The 17,001-nt window shown below is 41.4% G+C and overlaps 1 protein-coding gene across 12 annotated transcripts in view; it reads left to right on the top strand.

The window, feature by feature from the left end:
- Window positions 1–17,001, top strand: part of MAGI1 (membrane associated guanylate kinase, WW and PDZ domain containing 1) — a 685,843-nt gene that overhangs the window by 238,117 nt on the left and 430,725 nt on the right. The gene's annotated exons all lie outside the window — the stretch shown is intronic.

Genomic DNA, 17,001 nt, shown 5'->3' with positions numbered 1-17,001 from the left:
AGGTATCGTGTACTTGATGGATGTTACAAGAATGAACAAAGAAAGGTGGTCCTTGCCTGATGGTTGCTACCAGATAATTAAACTGAATTGATACGAACAATTTGCAAGAGCCACTGCTTTCTGAACCCCAGGGTGCAGTGTGGGTTTGGGCACATTTTTAGAGGGCCTTGAAGTAATTCTAAAGGACTTTTTGTTTTTCTAGACATTTCTTACACAGATGGTCTGTTTACCATCTTTTATTTTTAATTACACGAGTAACTCATGAGTGCATTCACATGGTGAAAAATTACAACCCCAAGGAGGAATGGAGAGTTGCCTCCATCTTCCTTGCTGCCCCCATCCCTCCCACCAAATAGAATTTAGACTTCTCCTATCCGAATAACGATTTTGTTCAGACCTTTTCTGATAGGATATGGAAAGGAGGGAAGGAAGGAGGAGAATTTTAAGGGCAGAATTGTACCTCAAATGCTAAGAGCAATGCGTTGCACATAGCAGGCTCTCAGAAAAATTTTAACTGAATGAAGATGTTTTAGGGCAGTGGTCCCCAACCTTTTTGGCACCAGGGACCGGTTTCATGGAAGACAAATTTTCCAGGAGGCTGAGTGGGGCAGGGAGGATGGTTTCAAGATGAAACTGTTCCACCTCAGAACATCAGGCATTAGTTAGATTCTCATAAGGAGCACCCACCCTAGATCCCCCACGTGTGCAGTTCAAAATAGGTTTCGTGGTCCTCTGGGATTTGAATGCCACTGCTGATCTCACAGGAGGCCCAGCTCAGGAGGTAATGCTAGTTTACTGCTCACCTCCTGCTGTGTGGCTGGGTTCCTAGCTGGCCATGGACTGGCAGCAGTCTGTGGCCTGGGGGTTGGGGACCCCTGCTTTAGGGGTTAATAAAATAGAGAATCTTACAGTGAATTGAAAAGTTTTTGTTTCTATGCATTTTCTTACCCAACAGATATTTAAAATATAATTACTTTCATGTTAGGTTCCACTAAACTTTAAAACCTGTCTGCATTTTTTAAAGAGTTGGGAGCCACTGGGTTAGAATGTAGGAGAAGTGATTGGTGGGGGAGCTGTTAGAAAGTGAGGGAGGCTGTCAGGGAGATGGAGACCTGGATTTGCAGAAATCTTCCTCAGATCTTGATAATAGAGAGCTTTTTCCAGCCAAGTTGGCCTATAATGCTGTTTCTGCTAAGTGATCCAAGTACAGTTATTCTTCTCTAAATTTGGTCATCACTTTGACGGAATCTAAGACTTAAGCGACCGGACATTTTTCTAGAATGTTATAACTTTGCATCTGATTTCAAGACCTAGCTACTTTGACCATTTCAAAGCTTTGGATTTTCTTTCCCTCCTCAGACCTCTCCTTTGGATGTTCTTTATTAGATCTCAAAACACTCAAATGATTGGTATTGTCTGCATCAGTGTTTCTGTTTAACTTGAAGCTAAACCCCTGCTGTTCTTGAAATCTGTGTTTTTTCTTGACTTCCTATTTTTTTTTTCTATTTCAAGAAGTGATATTTCATTGGAAATATTAGATCTGTGTTGGCCAAGAAGAGTTTTACCTGAAGTCATTCTTTATCTCTCATTTTCATAAGTATCTCAAATATAAACCAATGGTGTTTGACAATTTGCAAATAAATGTAAAGTGACAGAGGAGAAGAACTAAGTAGGAACTTCCAGGGAGATTTGCCTATGAGCACCTGATTCATCCAACCCTGTTTTATCCCAGGGGAAATATTACATTGGTGCAGAAGTTACTGCAGTTTTTACTGTTACTTTTAATGGCAAAAACTACAATTATTTTTGCACCAACCTAACAGGAACAATAAACTGTGTGACAAATAGATTCACTCTAAGATAAAGGAAGAAAATATATGAGAAAAATGCCAGGCAGTCTTGGTAGAAGCTAACATCAAAATACTTGAAAACCATAGGGATGGATACATATTTTAAAATTTTATTTTATTTTTAGTTTTAGTTTTTGCTATCACTCCTTTTCAGAAGCAACAATTTTGCCAATTTCTTACATGAGTTTTTTTTTTTTTTTTTAATCTAATTAAAAAACGTGTTTCCCATAGTGGGAGTTCATATCCTAATAGATGCATTTCTGATTGTTTGAAGCAGTCCATGTTTTGCCCTTCCAAGCACCTGTTTACTGGGCCTGTTTGCTGGCCTATAAAGACTGTGAGACAGGACAGTTGGACTCACTGATACACAATGTCCAGTTTTGCTAAGGTTTCCCTCTAACTCTTTGTGGGGATAAAAAAGAAATTCACAATTACTAAAGGATTCTCTTCAGTGTATAGAAAATTCTCCAAGGGGAGGGAATGATTGATTATATTTAATATTTAACTTGCCACCCCTAAAACTTTGCCTGCTTCTACATTGAACTACTCTGACACCTTTAAATGTAAGAACCACAAATTAATGATGAAGAAGAAAAAGAAGCTGATGATCAGGATTAGCACTTACTAAAGGCTTGCCATGTGCCAGGCATTATTCTGAATGCTTTACATGTGTTAAGTCACCTGTTCGCCACTAGAACCCCATATGGAGCAGGTATTATTAGGCTCTCCATTTATGGATGAGGAAACTGAAACTTGGGAGGAAAGTAACATGCCCAACGCCATTCAGCAAAGTAAGTGGTAGACTTGGAATTAGGCAGTCAAAACCTTCAGGAAGTCTGAATAATTGGGAAACATAGTATTAACTTATTTTAAAACGGTACATTATTTGTGTGTTTAAATAATATGCTTGCTTGTTTTATTTATTTTTTTCAACTACCAGACATCTATCTTCTCAGCTGAAGAACATTTAAATGTAAGGCATTGGGTACAATTATTAATGCAAGGGGAAAATGCAATACACTACAGAGTTTTCAAAAGTTCTGGAAACATCAGCCCAAATAAATATTTTTTAAAAAACACATAAATATGAGTTTTGTTTTCATACTCATTTAGAACTACAATTAACTGACATGTCAGCTGCTCTTTTATTATTTGTAGTCCTCCTTTATATACAGGAGATATGTTCCAAGACCCCCAGTGGATACCTCAAACCATAGAATAGTACCAAATTCTGTAGTATACTTTGCTCTTCCCCATACATACATATGTATGATAAAGTTTAATTTATAAATTAGGCACAGTAATGAGATCAACAACTTCTTCAACTCTGCCAGAAATGTGACAGCAGCTTCTTCATCAGCAGATAGAGACTCTCCAGTAATTTTTGTATTTTTCGGTACAAGCTTATCCTGAATCTGCACAACCATTCGTTACATACAACAAATAACTCAGTGTCACTCATTTTAGGGGATCCCTTGCTGAAGTCTTTGTATACGCTCGGTGCTTCCTGGTGCTACATGTTTCAATCAGTTGGAACCCATTTCTGTTGATGTCTTCTACCCAAACATTTTTCTTTCCATTTGAACTAAGTACTTGTCGTGCACTGTGGCCATAACTTTTGTAGTTTGAAGTGCAACAGAAAAGTAGCACAAATTTCTTTTTCCTTCATTACAATTTCACGGATAGAATATTTGTTCTTACCATAGAGCTCAGCAACCTCGGCATATGATTTTTTTCTTTGCTTATTAAATCGGGAATTTTCACCTTTTTCACGAACAGAAGCACATTACAACTTCCCTTTTGGCTGTTTGACTTGCTAGCCTCACTACGCTTGCACTCTGGGGTCCTCATTAGGTAAAATAAGGGTTTCTTGAATACAAGCACTGTGATACTTTGACGGTCAACCTGCTCACTGAGATGGCCGCTATGTGACTAATGGGTGGTGAGGGTATACGGGGTAGCAATGCTGTCCTAAAGGCCGGTTCCCGTTTGAGCTGGACACAGTGGAATGGTGAGAGATTTCATCACATCACTCAGGACGGTGCGTGATTTAAAACTTATGAATTGTTTGTTTCTGAAATTTTTCATTAAATATTTTTGGACTGTGGTTGACTGTAGGTAACTGAAACTGCAGAAAGCAAAACCATGGATAATGGGGGGGCTACTTAGCTGTAGTATTTCTAGAAATTCTTTTCGTGAAAGGAAATTTCAGTTCACAGAGAGGGTTGCCTTAGATCCTGGGAATATTTATTTTGACTGCAATCAGCATGAATCTGCGAAGTTTAAGGAAACCCAGGGCATCCTTCCTAAGCCATGGTAAAAAGGCAAGAGCCACGGTAAAGGGCAGCACCCCTACACCTATCTTGGCCTGAGGCCTACAGTTGGCGGCTTCCTTTGGAACTTCAGAGTGTCTTTGATGTACCTTTCAGAATGATGTCTGCTCCATGGGTCCTGATGACTTATGTTTCCCTGGAGAAAAAAAGGCATGGAATGGGCGAGGGGTTGTCATTTTCAGTGGTTCTGAGGCCGTGTTTTTTTGTTTGTTTGTTTGTTTTTTTGAGATGGAGTCTCGCTTTGTTGCCCAGACTGGAGTGCAGTGGCGCGATCTCTGCTCACTGCAAGCTCCGCCTCCCGGGTTCCAGTGATTCTCTTTTCTAAGCCTCCCAAGTAGCTGGGATTACAGGCACACCCCACCACGCCCAGCTAATTTTTGTATTTTTAGTAGAGACAGGGTTTCACCATGTTGGCTAGGATGGTCTCCATCTCTTGACCTCGTGATCTGCCTGCCTCGGCCTCCCAAAGTTCTGGGATTACAGGTGTGAGCCACTGCACCCGGCCGAGGCTATGTTTTTAAGGTGAAGAATTAAAGATGCATTTTAGAAATGAGACAAGCTATATTCCTTTCAAGGGCTGTCGCTCCATAGCTGTGATGCCCATAAACAGTACAGCACAGTCAAATCCGAGGATACGCTTAGATTTGAGTGTATCCTTAGATGACAAAACTTCCCAACATACATTGAATAATCTCCACTAGAAATCTGTGTTGTTTCTCCTGTCCGTGCTCTGGATTCTTCAAAGTTCCTAAATATTAATATTGGTTAAATTATTAGTATTTATAGAAACTAGGTTTCTGTTTTCTTTATTTTTTTGAGACTGGGTCTCACTGTGTTGCTCAAGCTGGAGTGCAGTGGTGTGATCATGGCCTACTGCAGCTTCGACCTCCAAGGCTCAGGTGATCCCCTGACCTCAGTCTCCCAGGTAGCTGGGATTGCAGGCCTTTGCCACCACACCAGGCTAATTTTTTTGTAAAGATGGGGTTTCGCCATGTTGCCCAAGCTGGTCTCGAACTCTGGGGCTCAAGCAGTCTGCCTAGTTCGACTGCTCAAAGTACTGGGATTACAGGCATGAGCCAGTGTGCCTGGCCGGTTTCTGTTTTCTTTCTTTTCATTTTAAATCTGTTTAATCAGAAGCAGCAGTTGCCATACGTAGATCAGAGCAATTAAAAAACTATTCTAGAATAATTTAGTGAGTCATAGACTCTTTACAGCTATCCTGTCCCTATTAAAGCTTCCTTAGGTACATCCTTAATGTTTACTGGGCTAGTGTTTACCTGCTTCCACTCTTTCTTTTGAAAATGTAAGAGACCATTGCAGTTGGATAATGGCTTATATTGTCTGCACTAATTGGGCTTGCCTTGTATCTCAGAAACTGAGGGCTTTAATATTTTTTTCCAAACACTTAAAAGTGATCAGCATATAATCACTTGAGCTTCATGTTTAATAACTAATCGGAACTCACGAGGCGTAGCTAAGGTTTTCTGGATGAACAGTAAACGCTGTTGGAAAAAAAAATACAGATGATTAGTTTCAATCCAAGATCACACCCTTGGAAGATGAGAGAAATGAAAAGTACCTGAAATTTTGTTGGTAACAGAGGAGGGATCCTCAAACTATGGCCCTTAGGCCAAATCTGATCCACAGCCTGTTTCTGTAAATAAAGTTTAATAGTCACAGCCATTCCCATTTGTCATGTATAGTACAAGGCTGCTTTCCCATGACAGCAACAGAATTGAGAGGTTAGGGTAGAGAGCATATGGTCTGCAATGCCAGCAATATTTACTGTCGGCACCTTATTATAGATGAAATATGCCGACCCCTTGGTTAGAGCATTAGAAATAGCATATTATTATTCAGAAGGTTTAGGCATTTAAAAAGATTTAAAGTAAATGAATAAAAATACTCTTAATTTTATTTCATGGCAAAACTTATTAATAGCTAACTTGCCCCACATAGATATAGCTGATGTCGGAGACCGACTGCTGTGGGAGCCAGTGTGTCCCTTTCCCCTCATATTTTCTGCTTAGTGACCAAAAGCTCAACAGAAAAGAGATGAAACAGCAGCTGTAATGGTTAATTTGGTTTGTACTTGGCTAGGCCACGGTACCCAGGTATTTCGTGAAACACTGGTCTGGATGTTGCTGGGAAGGTATTCTTTAGATAAGAATAACCTTTACACTGGTATTAATAGGTTCACAGCAAAGCAGATTACCCTTTCCAATTGGGGTGGGCCTCATCAATCAAATCGGTTGAAAGCCTTAAAAGAAAATAGCCTTAAAAGACAAAGAAAATAGAGCTCCTGGGAGGAAGAAGGAATTCTGCCTGGGGAGCGTCTTTGCATCACTTCTTCCCTGGGACCCCAGCCTGTGCCAGCTCTGCAATTTTGGACTTGCCATCCTCCACAGTCCTGTGAGCCAATTTCTTTTCTTTTCTTTTTTTTTGAGACAGAATCTCAGTCGGTCACTCAGGCTGGAGTACAGTGGCACAATCTCTGCTCACTGCAACCTCCGCCTCCTTGGGTCAAGCAATTCTTCTGCCTCAGCCTCCTAAGTAGCTGGAATGACAGGTGTGCACTACCACACCTGACTAATTTTTGTATTTTTAGTAGAGACGGGGTTTCACCATTTTGGCCAGGCTGGTCTTGAACTCCTGACCTCAGGTGATCCACCTGCCTAGGCTTCCCAAAGTGCTGGGATTACAGACATGAGCCATCACACCCCTCGGCCTGACCAATTTCTTAAATCTCTCTCTCTCTCTCTCTCTCCGTGTGTGTGTGTGTGTGTGTGTGTGTATCTTATCTTATGGTCCTGTTTCTTTGGAGACCCAAATAGAGCATGCTTCATTTTAAGTTAAACTTCTTATTCTGAGAGAATTGGAGATTTACAAGTAGTTGTAAGAAATACTACGGGGCCATCCAGTGTATCCTTTGCATAATTTCTTCCAATAGTAATATTTTACAAAACCCCTGTTAGTCACTAATATGTTCCGTATCTCTATAATTTTATCATTTCAAGAATCTTATATAAATGGAATGACACAGTATGTAGCCCAGGATTGATGGTTTTCATGCAGTGTAACCACCTGAGGGCGTCATCTAGGTTACTGTGTGTATCAGCAGTTCCATTTTTTAAAATTGCTGAGTAGTGTTCCATGGTATGGATGAGCCATAATTCTTTTTTAGCCACTCAGCTATTGAAGAAGATCTGTGTTGATGGTAGTTTTGGCTATTACCGATAAAGTTGCTATGAACATTTGTGTATTTCATATGCATATGTTCATAGTGTATGAAATACGCAAATTTTTTTGTGTGTTTGAACATAAATGTCCTTTTCTCATTTAAAAGCACAAGAGAGTAATTGCAGGTCACATGATAGTCACCTGTTTAGTTTTATAAGAAAGTGTCAAACTGTTTTCCGTGTCCTCACTGGTGTTTGCTGTCGTCACTGCTTTTGATTTTACCTGTTTTGATAGGTACGTGGTGGTATTTCATTAGCATTAGTCATTTGCGTCGTTGGATAGTAATGTTGCACACATCTTTTCATGTGCTTATTTGCTGTCTGTATATTCTTTGTGGTGAAATGTCTGTTCATATATTTTGCCCATCTTATAACCGGATAGTTTGTGTTTTTTTTTCTGATGAGGTTTTGTTTGTTTTGTTTTTTTTGTTCAGCTTTTTATTGAATATATTACATAAAAGATTTAGTCAAAAAGACCAAGGCCCATGTCATCGTGGGACTCCTCAGATTCTCTTGGCTTTGCCCCCTCCTTTCTTCTGAGTGAGGACAGCAGGGTGGAGGGATAGGGTCTCCTCCTGGGGCATCCCTGGTTGCGGGGCGGGTCCCCTAGGCTCTACACAGCAGAGGGGGCTCCTGAGGTCTACGTTGGCTAGGCCAGAAAGGTTCACCATCGACACCAGCTGCTTTAATGAGGGTTTTGATTTTCATTCTGTGACTATCACCTTTTACTGTCCTGCAGAATGAGTGGATGCAGGTGAGCTCAGAGAGTGAGGCTGCATTATGGGTGGGGGCTGGGGAAGTGGCTGCTGGACGCAGTCTTAGTCGCTCGATAAAGAGAAGGCCACACCCCAACCGGTCCTGAGCCTCCTCAGAAGGACCAAATGCCTTAGCAGCAACTGAGGAAAAGGTGCTATTGAGTTTTGGGAGTTCCTTAAGTATTCTAGGTCCCAGTCTTTCGTTGAGTCTGTGGCTTGCAAATGTTTCCTCCCTGCCTGTGGCTTGTCTTTTTAGCCTCTTTCCACAGAGCACAAGTTTTTAGTTTTGATTAGGTCCAGTTTATGAGTTTTTCCTTTTGCGGAAAGGAAAATGGCCATTCCAGGTCTTCTGGCTGTGGCTTGCGTCTCATCCTTTTAGTGTTACTGCCGTCTTCTAGCCTTAGGGTGTGGTCCAGGTCGAGTCATGTTCTGTATTGTGGTAGCGCAATAAATCACAGATATGGTGGCCGTCTTGCTCCTAGGAGAAGGGAAGGCAGTGGGTTTGACATAAAGACAGCAGGTTTACAGTGGTTAGTCATCAATTGAGAATGTTGTATAACTTCTTAGACAACAGAAACTTTACACAGCGTCTGTATCTACAAAGAACCAGCATCAAATAGCAGAAAATTGAGTTGTTTTGTCTATATGATGTTGGTGCAGAGATATAGCTGTGTAATGTATTTTCTTGATCTTTTGCTTAACTAGATTCTCCTTCAGAGTTGGGAGAAGGTAAACTGAGAGACTAGTGGACAGACTGTCCTGGAAATGCAGTCCTCCCAGACAGATGCAGACCTGCAGCTGCTCCACCCAGGCCAGCAGTTGCAGGCATTTTCGCAGCTGCTTTCATCAGTCTCTCAACTCAGATTCTTAGGCTCAACCCTTGAAGTGAGCCCAATGGTTATTCTAATTCTTTAATTTATCCAGAGTATCTCTCAACTGCTTAGAAATACTTTGAAGATTAAAGCTCCCAGCTCCATGCCTCAGTTATAGTGCTTTTCTTCTCAGTAAAAGGTAAGGGTTTGGGTAATTTCTAAGTTCCTGTTCTCCTTTGGCATTTCTGAGATTCTGGGATTCACGGTGGAAAGTAATCGGTTTAATTGCCCCAGACTCTGTGAATGAGAGTTCATTTCACTAGCTACCATTGTTTACAGTTGACCAATATGTAGATCTCTTGCCAGGGCTTGAATAATCTTATGAAAAGTTGTCACAGATAGATTCATTCTATATTCCATCTATCCTGGCTAAACTGGCTAAGCCCTGAGAGCGCCGGCATGGTGCACACCTGATAATGTGATGAAGCCCTGCCAGCAATTTCCACCTTGATTCTTTGTGCCTTCCAACATCCCTGTCTTCCCAAGCATGACTTCTACAGAGAGAGTCCTCAAAAAGTTTCTTAGCAATAAAAGAAATACATTCGACTTAGCTGGTGGATGAGACTTATCTCTAGGGTCAGAATTCAGCCTTATGAGTAACCAGTTTTCCAAACTCAAATGCCCTATTTCTCCTACTGTGGTGTGTATGAGAGTCCCTGAGAGAGACTTAAAATGCAAAAACCAGGCTCTCACTTCGGAGGTTGTTATTTATAGTAGCGCCTGCCCTCCCCCGCCCCGCAATCCATGGTTTTGCTTTCCGTGGTGTCAGTTATACACAGTCAACTGTGGTCTGAAAATATCCAATGGAAATTTTCAGAAATAAACAGTTCATAAGTTTTAAACTGCATGTGGTTCTGAGCAGTGTAATGAACCTTGAGTCATCTTACTAGATTCTCCCTGGAACGTGAATCTTCCCTGTGTCCGTCGGACTCACGCTGTATATGCCACCTCCCTGTTAGCCACTTAGTAGCTGATCAGATCAGTTGGGACAGTATCTCAGTGCTTGTGTTCAAGGAATCCTTATTTTTTATTATATAAAAGTTATATATATAAGTTATATATATAGCTAGCTATATAGCTAGCTATAACAATACATTTATTATTATTAGCTATCTATTAGTTTTAATAAACTGCATTAGTTTAAAATAGCTATTAATAACTACTATTATTATCAACGTTTGAGAGAGTCTTACTCTATCACCCAGGGTGGAGTGCAGTGGCATGATCTTGGCTCACTGCAACCTCCTCCTCCTTGGTTCAAGCCATTCTCCTGCCTCAGCCTCCCGAGTAGCTGGGATTACAGGTGTGTACCACCACACCCGGCTAATTTTTGTATTTTTAGTAGAGACAGGGTTTCACCATGTTGGCCAGGCTGGTTTTGAACTCCTGACCTCAAATGATCCTCCCACCTCAGCTTCCCAAAGTACTGGGATGATAGGCATGAGCCACTGCTTCTGGCTTGCTATTAATTATTAATAGCTATTTTATTAGTTTTTATTAATAGCTATTAATAGCTATCTTATGATTAGCTATTGTTATTAATCTCTTGTGCCCAATTTATAAATTGATGTTATCAGAAGTATGTATGTATGTATGTATAGAAAAAAACCTACATAGACTTGGGTATTATTCATGGTTTCAGGCATTCACTGGGGTGCTTGGAATGTTTTCTGGGCAGATAAGGGAGAACTAGTGTAAAAGGATTTAGATGGGGCTAAGATCTGTGTTTTGAAAAGGCACCTGAAGGCAGTTGCGTTGCCTATGGTCCCAGCTCAGACTGTCCTTTTGAAAAAGCCTTAAAGAGAGCCAAGATGGCCGAATAGGAACAGCTCCGGTCTCCAGCTCCCAGCCCCAGCGACACAGAAGACGGGTGATTTCTGCATTTCTGCTTGAGGTACCGGTTTCATCTCACTAGGGAGTGCCTAACAGCGGGTGCAGGACAGTCAGTGAAGCGCACTGTGCGCGAGCCTAAGCAGGGCGAGGCATTGCCTCACTTGGGAAGCGCAAGGGGTCAGGGAGTTCCCTTTCCTAGTCAAAGAAAGGGGAAACAGACGGCACCTGGAATATCGGGTCAGTCCCATCCTAATACTGCGCTTTTCCAATGGGCCTGGAAAACGGCACACTAGGAGATTGTGTCCCGCACCTGGCTCGGAGGGTCCTATGCCCACGGAGTCTCGCTGATTGCTAGCACAGCAGTCTGAGATCAAGCTGCAAGGCGGCAGCGAGGCTGGGGTAGGGGCGCCCGCCATTGCCCAGGCTTGCTTAGGTAAACAAAGCAGCCAGGAAGCTGGAACTGGGTGGAGCCCACCACAGCTCAAGGAGGCCTGCCTGCCTCTGTAGGCTCCACCTCTGGGGGCAGGGCACAGACAAACAAAAAGTCAGCAAGAACCTCCACAGACTTAAATGTCCCTGTCTGACTGACAGCTTTGAAGAGAGTAGTGGTTCTCCCAGCACGCAGCTGGAGATCTGAGAACGGACAGACTGCCTCCTAAAGTGGGTCCCTCACCCCTGAGCAGCCTAACTGGGAGGCATCCCCCCAGTAGGGTCAGACTGACACCTCATTCAACCGGGTACTCCTCTGAGACAAAACTTTCAGAGGAACTATCAGACAGCTGAATTTGTGGTCTCACAAAAATCCGCTGTTCTGCAGCCACCGCTGCTGACACCCAGCCAAACAGGGTCTGGAGTGGACCTCTAGTAAACTCCAACAGACCTGCAGCTGAGAGTCCTGTCTGGTAGAAGGAAAACTAACAAACAGAAAGGACATCCACACCAAAAACCCATCTGTACATCACCATCATCAAAGACAAAAAGTAGATAAAACCACAAAGATGGGGAAAAAACAGAGCAGAAAAACTGGAAACTCTAAAAAACAGAGCACCTCTCCTCCTCCAAAGGAACGCAGTTCCTCACCAGCAACGGAACAAAGCTGGATGGAGGATGACTTTGATGAGTTGAGAGAAGAAGGCTTCAGACGATCAAACTACTCTGAGCTACAAGAGGAAATTCAAAACAATAGCAAAGAAGTTAAAAACTTTGAAAAAAAATTAGAAGGATGGATAACTAGAATAACCAATGGAGAGAAGGGCTTAAAGGAGCTGATGGAGCTGAAAGCCAAGTTTCGAGAACTACGCGAAGATTGCAGAAGCCTCAGTAGCAGATGCGATCAGCTGGAAGAAAGGGTATCGCTGATGGAAGATGAAATGAATGAAATGAAGAGAGAAGGGAAGTTTAGAGAAAAAAGAATAAAAAGAAATGAACAAAGCCTCCAAGAAATTTGGGACTATGTGAAAAGACCAAACCTACGTCTGATTGGTGTACCTGAAAATGATGGGGAGAATGGAACCAAGTTGGAAAACACTCTGCAAGATATTATCCAGGAGAACTTCCCCAATCTAGCAAGGCAGGCCAGCATTCAGATTCAGGAAATACAGAGAACGCCACAAAGATACTCCTCGAGAAGGGCAACTCCAAGACACATAATTGTCAGATTCACCAAAGTTGAAATGAAGGAAAAAATGTTAAGGGCAGCCAGAGAGAAAGGTCGGGTTACCCACAAAGGGAAGCCCATCAGACTAACAGCTGATCTCTCAGCAGAAACTCTACAAGCCAGAAGAGAGTGGGGGCCGATATTCAACATTCTTAAAGAAAAGAATTTTCAACCCAGAATTTCCTATCCCGCCAAACTAAGCTTCATAAGTGAAGGAGAAATAAACTACTTTACAGACAAGCAAACGCTGAGTGATTTTGTCACCACCAGGCCTGCCCTAAAAGAGCTCCTGAAGGAAGCACTAAACATGGAAAGGAACAACCGGTACCAGCCACTGCAAAAACATGCCAAATTGTAAAGACCATCGAGGCTAGGAAGAAACTATAGCAACTAACGAGCAAAATAACCAACTAACATCATAATGACAGGATCAGATTCACACATAACAATATTAACGTTAAATGTAAATGGGCTAAATGCTCCAATCAAAAGACACAGACTGGCAAACTGGATAAGGAGTCAGGACCCATCAGTGTGCTGTATTCAGGAAACCCATCTCACGTGCAGAGACACACATAGACTCAAAATAAAGGGATGGAGGAAGATCTATCAAGCAACTGGAAAACAAAAAAAGGCAGGGGTTGCAATCCTAGTCTCTGATAAAATAGACTTTAAACCAACAAAGATCAAAAGAGACAAAGAAGGCCATTACATAATGGTAAAGGGATCAATTCAACAAGAAGAGCTAACTATCCTAAATATATATGCACCCAACACAGGAGCACCCAGATTCATAAAGCAAGTCCTCAGCGACCTACAAAGGGACTTAAACTCCCACACAATAATGATGGGAGATTTTAACACCCCACTGTCAGCATTAGACAGATCAACGAGACAGAAAGTTAACAAGGATATCCAGGAATTGAACTCAGCTCTACATAAAGTGGACCTAATAGACATCTACAGAACTCTCCACCCCAAGTCAACAGAATATACATTTTTTTCAGCACCACACCACACCTATTCCAAAATTGACCACATAGTTGGAAGTAAAGCTCTCCTCAGCAAATGTAAAAGAACAGAAATTATAACAAACTGTCTCTCAGACCACGGTGCAATCAAACTAGAACTGAGGATTAAGAAACTCACTCAAAACCGCTCAACTACATGGAAACTGAACAACCTGCTCCTGAATGACTATTGGGTACATAATGAAATGAAGGCAGAAATAAAGATGTTCTTTGAAACCAACGAGAACAAAGACACAACATACCAGAATCTCTGGGACACATTCAAAGCAGTGTGTAGAGGGAAATTTATAGCACTAAATGCCCACAAGAGAAAGCAGGAAAGATCCAAAATTGACACCCTAACATCACAATTAAAAGAACTAGAAAAGCAAGAGCAAACACATTCAAAAGCTAGCAGAAGGCTGGAAATAACTAAAATCAGAGCAGAACTGAAGGAAATAGAGACACAAAAAACCCTTCAAAAAATTAATGAATCCAGGAGCTGGTTTTTTGAAAAGATCAACAAAATTGATGGACCGCTAGCAAGACTAATAAAGAAGAAAAGAGAGAAGAATCAAATAGATGCAATAAAAAACGAAAAAGGGGATATCACCACCGATCCCACAGAAATACAATCTACCATCAGAGAATACTACAAACACCTCTATGCAAATAAACTAGAAAATCTAGAAGAAATGGATAAATTCCTCGACAAATACACCCTCCCAAGACCAAACCAGGAAGAAGTTGAATCTCTGAATAGACCAATAACAGGTTCTGAAATTGTGGCAATAATCAATAGCTTACCAACCGAAAAGAGTCCAGGACCTGATGGATTCACAGCTGAATTCTACCAGAGGTACAAGGAGGAACTGGTACCATTCCTTCTGAAAGTATTCCAATCAATAGAAAAAGAGGGAATCCTCCCTAACACATTTTATGAAGCCAGCATCATCCTGATACCAAAACCTGGCAGAGACATAACCAAAAAAGAGAATTTCAGACCAATATCCTTGATGAACATTGATGCAAAAATCCTCAATAAAATACTGGCAAACCGAATCCAGCAGCACATCAAAAAGCTTATCCACCATGATCAAGTGGGCTTCATCCCTGGGATGCAAGGCTGGTTCAACATATGCAAATCAATAAATGTAATCCAGCATATAAACAGAACCAAAGACAAAAACCACATGATTATCTCAATAGATGCAGAAAAGGCCTTTGACAAAATTCAACAACCCTTCATGCTGAAAACTCTCAATAAACTAGGTATTGATGGGACGTATCTCAAAATCATAAGAGCTATCTATGACAAACCCACACCCAATATCATACTGAATGGGCAAAAACTGGAAGCATTCCCTCTGAAAACTGGCACAAGACAGGGATGCCCTCTCTCACCGCTCATTTTCAACATAGTGCTGGAAGTTCTGGCCAGAGCAATCAGGCAGGAGAAGGAAATAAAGGGTATTCAATTAGGAAAAGAGGAAGTCAAATTGTCCCTGTTTGCAGATGACATGATTGTATATCTAGAAAACCCCATTGTCTCAGCCCAAAATCTCCTTAAGCTGATTAGCAACTTCAACAAAGTCTCAGGATACAAAATTAATGTACAAAAATCACAAGCATTCTTGTACACCAATGACAGACAAACAGAGAGCCAAATCATGAGTGAACTCCCATTCACAATTGCTTCAAAGAGAATAAAATACCTAGGAATCCAACTTACAAGGGATGTGAAGGACCTCTTCAAGGAGAACTACAAACCACTTCTCAATGAAATCAAAGAGGATACAAACAAATGGAAGAACATTCCATGCTCATGGGTTGGAAGAATCAATATCGTGAAAATGGCCATACTGCCCAAGGTAATTTATAGATTCAATGGCATCCCCATCAAGCTACCAATGACTTTCTTCACAGAATTGGAAAAAACTACTTTAAAGTTCATATGGAACCAAAAAAGAGCCCGCATCGCCAAGTCAATCCTAAGCCAAAAGAACAAAGCTGGAGGCATCACGCTACCTGACTTTAAACTATACTACAAGGCTACAGTAACCAAAACAGCATGGTACTGGTACCACAACAGAGACATAGATCAATGGAACAGAACAGAGCCCTCAGAAATGATGCCGCATAGCTACAACTATCTGATCTTTGACAAACCTGATAAAAACAAGAAATGGGGAAAGGATTCCCTATTTAATAAATGGTGCTGGGAAAACTGGCTAGCCATATGTAGAAAGCTGCAACTGGATCCCTTCCTTACACCTTATACAAAAATTAATTCAAGATGCATTAAAGACTTAAATGTTAGACCTAAAACCATTAAAATCCTACAAGAAAGCCTAGGCAATACCATTCAGGACATAGGCGTGGGCAAGGACTTCATGTCTAAAACACCAAAAGCAATGGCAACAAAAGCCAAAATCGACAAATGGGATCTCATTAAACTAAAGAGCTTCTGCACAGCAAAAGAAACTATCATCAGAGTGAACAGGCAACCTACAGAATGGGAGAAAATTTTTGCAACCTACTCATCTGACAAAGGGCTAATATCCAGAATCTATAATGAACTCAAACAAATTTACAAGAAAAAAACAAACAACCCCATCAAAAAGTGGGCAGAGGACACGAACAGACACTTCTCAAAAGAAGACATTTATGCAGCCAAAAAACACATGAAGAAATGCTCATCATCACTGGCCATTAGAGAAATGCAAATCAAAACCACAGTGAGATACCATCTCACACCAGTTAGAATGGCCATCATTAAAAAATCAGGAAACAACAGGTGCTGGAGAGGATGTGGAGAAATAGGAACACTTTTACACTGTTGGTGGGACTGTAAACTAGTTCAACCATTGTGGAAGTCAGTGTGGCGATTCCTCAGGGATCTCGAACTAGAAATACCATTTGACCCAGCCATCCCATTACTGGGTATATACCCAAAGGAGTATAAATCATGCTGCTATAAAGACACATGCACACGTATGTTTATTGCGGCACTATTCACAATAGCAAAGAGTTGGAACCAACCCAAATGTCCAACAACGATAGACTGGATTAAGAAAATGTGGCACATATACACTATGCAGCCATAAAAAATGATGAGTTCGTGTCCTTTGTAGGGACATGGATGAAACTGGAAAACATCATTCTCAGTAAACTATCGCAAGGACAAAAAACCAAACACCGCATGTTCTCACTCATAGGTGGGAATTGAACAATGAGAACTCATGGACACAGGAAGGGGAACATCACACTCCGGGGACTGTTGTGGGGTGGGGGGATGGGGGAGGGACAGCATTAGGAGATACACCTAATGCTAAATGACGAGTTAATGGGTGCAGGAAATCAACATGGCACATGGATACATATGTAACAAACCTGCACATTGTGCACATGTACCCTAAAACCCTAAAGTATAATAATAAAAAAAAAAAAAG

Source organism: Hylobates moloch, unplaced genomic scaffold (genome assembly GCF_009828535.3).
Source record: "Hylobates moloch isolate HMO894 unplaced genomic scaffold, HMol_V3 SCAFFOLD_4, whole genome shotgun sequence".
In the NCBI taxonomy this organism is placed as follows: domain Eukaryota; kingdom Metazoa; phylum Chordata; class Mammalia; order Primates; family Hylobatidae; genus Hylobates; species Hylobates moloch.
Note: the sequence above shows the minus strand (reverse complement) of the source record. Positions and strands in the feature narration are given on the sequence as shown.